General features: G+C 52.7%; 1 long non-coding RNA gene across 1 annotated transcript; it reads left to right on the forward strand.

Moving 5' to 3' along the window:
- The first annotated feature begins 79 nt into the window (after positions 1 to 79).
- On the forward strand, positions 80 to 2,338 carry LOC107199779. The gene is made up of 3 exons (XR_001519302.2): positions 80 to 446; positions 1,019 to 1,181; positions 1,533 to 2,338. It is a non-coding gene; the product is annotated as an uncharacterized LOC107199779 (long non-coding RNA).
- The last annotated feature ends 975 nt before the right edge of the window (positions 2,339 to 3,313 follow it).

A 3,313-nucleotide genomic window follows, 5' to 3' on the forward strand; every position in this document is an offset into this window, starting at 1 on the left:
GGCCGCCCCTCAGCGCCCCCTGCGGGCCCCGCAGCGCCACTGCCGCTCCCGCCCTTTCCCTTCCCTTCCCTCGGCTCCTTCCCCTTCCCTCCGCTCCTTTCCTCCAGGCCGAGCCCCTTTCCCAGCTCCCTCAGCCCCTCCTGGCGCTCCGGGGCACGGGGAAGAAGCTTTTTTGCTCCAGCAGAGATTTTCCTTCTCCCTCTGGGCTGTTGTGGCCTGGGGTCCGTCAGGGGTGGATCCAGGACAAGCCCCAGGCTGTGCTGGCACGCCCGGCCTTGGTTTGGCGTTTAACCCAAACTCCTGAGGCGCTGGGATGGCACCACCGGGATTTTGGGTCCACGGGAGCTTCGGAACCATCGACTCACCCCTGTTTTAAGGCGAATCTCCGCAGCTCCAGGGCTGTGCCAGCGTTTGGGAGAACGAGAGTAGCCCGGGCTCGGTGCTGGGTGAGGGCCTGGGCAGGGCCAGGAGCGTCCAGAACCTCCCAAACCCTGAGGGGAGAAGGGGCAGGGAAGGGTCCCTGGGGATGGAAGTGTCCAGAGGGGGCTGGATGTGCCCCACAGCGACTGGGGTTGGGGTTTAGATTTGGGTTTGGGGCTGGGTTTGGGGTTGGGGTTGGGTTAGGTTTGGATTTGGGTTTAGGTTTGGGTATGGGTTTGGGGTTGGGTTCGGGTATGGGTTTGGGTTTATGTTTGGGTTTGGGTTAGGTTTGGGTTTAGATTTGGGTTTTGGTTCAGGTTAGGGTTTGGGTTTAGGTTCGGCTTTGGGTTTGGGTTTAGGTTTGTGTTTAGGTTTGGGGTTAGGTTTAGGGGTGCTGCTGGGGTGGGACTGGAAGATCCTGAAGGCTCTTCCAGCCCCGATGACTCCACATTTCAATAATTAGCAAGGATCGCACTCATTTTCCTTCCTGGTAATCAGAAAGAAACAAATCACTTTAAATCCCCTTTGACAAGCCCAGGTTTAGGTTCACGTGCTGCTCTTCCCAATCCTCTGACAAATTTTGCACAAACCCTTCCAGACCCTGCTGCTTGACAAGGCGAAGTTTGGTCAAAGGCTGCACTCGATGATCTCCGAGGTTTTTCCGATCCCAGCGATCCCGGGATTCCTCAGGGCTCTCTGCCATCCTGCTCCTGTCCAGCGAGGCCAAATTCTCACCGTGACACAACAGCAGCCTAAGCAGGGTAAATTCTTTTTATTTAGGCTTTTATTTCCCCTCCTTTCCCCTCATTACCGCGCCCAGAAAAACAAACGGATCCGTGGTGTCTGCACCGGGAGAATCCCACGGGGAGCCCCGAATCTCCCGTGGGGAGCGAGGTGGGTTCTTGTTAGGCTCTGGAAAGAGGCTGGAATGGAAATGTGTGTTCTTGCTGCAACACGCCTAATTGCCCATAAATGTCATTAAGTCGAGAAATGTTTTCCACCAAATTAACTTTGGCTGGCGGTGTCTAATTAGCCGGAGATGCTGAAAGATAACAACTTATCAGTCACTGGTTAACAAACCATCCTTAATGGGGCCTTTTTTCGGGAGCCAGGTACCGCAGCTGTCACAGCTCGGCCTTCCCGGGGCAATTAAGGACAAAACCCCGGTGCAGCTTCCCACCAGGATAATTTGACAGCTCGTTCACAGGCCAGGAGTGCGGCTGAGCCCAAACTTTCCGGCCATTGCTTTTGCGTTGGGCAGGAGCAACGATGAATTTTGCTTTTCTCTTTTTATGTTCCTTCCCCTGCGTGTGCAAACCTGCAAAAATGCTCCTCTCCCTCTCCCTCTTCCTCTCCCTCTCCCCTCTTTTCCACCACAGTTTTCCAGCTCCAAAGGAGAGGAATCAGCAGGGAAGGGATGGTTAAATCCTTGTGTTTTCCTGTTTAGATCCGGGGATATTCAGCTCTCCTCAGGACAGGAATCTGAGGAAAGGGTGATTAAATCCCTTTAAAACCCTCGTGTTTAGCTGTTTCTGTCTGTAGCCAAGGAAATGTTTTTCCTCTTTCCCAGAAGGAAGTTTTCCCTTGAGGAAGTGGGAGGGGATGGCACCGAGGGAGCTCCTGGTTGTTTTTCACAAGGTTCTGCTGCAAAATTGAACCTGATCAGGAGAAATTCTCACCAAGCTCCCAGAACTGCTCTGTCTGATGAAATCTCCCATCAGAGCTCTTGGACTCCCCTCTGCTGAGTTTATTTCACACTGTCCTTGCACACAGATGTTTATTCCAACTCTTCACATGATGCAAACCCCCTCCCATTCCTGCTTTTTCTGCCAAATACCTTCCAAACTTCCTGGCTCCTTGCTCAGCCCTGCTGTAAATCAGCACAGCCAATAAATTCATAATTGCTTGTGCACAACAAGATTCCCAAAGTGCAGCCACATTCTTCAGCATCTCCCAGATTCTCATCCTTATAATCTTCCAAATTTTTACCCATTAGGAGATTTAACACTCCTTTCCCACTTTTTAGCCCCTTGTGCTGGTGGTGCACATTCCTCTCCTTTTCCAGAGTGCTGGAATCCACCCGGGTGGAAACAGCTCTACAGGAAAAACTGTCCAATCTTCCCTCCAAAAAGGGATTTTAACCAAACACACACTTTTTTTCCTTAAATTGGAAGAGCTCAGTTTAATAAGGGATCCACCAGGACCTGATGGAATAAGAACAGGAATTAAATCCGTGCAGGCAGAGAGGGGAGTGCATTAATAACCCCCACACCTGGGGGATTTAAATTAGGATTTAAATTTAAACCTGGGTTTTAAATTAGGATTATATTCCTTGTGGCCTGGGAGGTTGTTTTAATCTGGACAGTGAAAATTCCTCGTGGCCAATGCCAGCCACCAGGGACAGTGTCACAGAGCTGGGACCTCCAGGAAAGCTTCCACAGGTCAAGCCTGGGAGCAGATCCCATCCCTCAGAGGCTGGGCTGGGCCTTCCCACTGTTCCTGTTCTCTCCCCGTGGGTTCTCCTGAGGGAAATCAGAGGCCTGGCAGCTGCAGAGCAATTCCTGGGATGCAGACACCGGCTCAGTGTCCACAGGAGGGGACTGGCAGAGCTGGGGAGGGAGGGGATGGGGAATGGGGAATGGGGAATGGAGAATGGGGAACGGGGAATGGGGAAGGGGCTCTGGCTGTCACAGAGGATTTCTGGCCATTTCCCCTTCTCCTCCTGCCCTTTGCCAGGCCCTGCTGCAGTTTTGGTGCTCAGGGTTTTTCCTGCCTTCATCCATGACTTGTGCTGGCACAGGAGGTGATCCAGTGCCTCATCCCCCTCCAGCCTTTCTTCCCAGGAGGATTGGAGCTGGATTCATTGGCACTGCCTGCCCTGAGGCTCTGCACT

This window comes from Parus major, chromosome 1 (genome assembly GCF_001522545.3).
Source record: "Parus major isolate Abel chromosome 1, Parus_major1.1, whole genome shotgun sequence".
Taxonomy (NCBI): Eukaryota; Metazoa; Chordata; class Aves; order Passeriformes; family Paridae; genus Parus; species Parus major.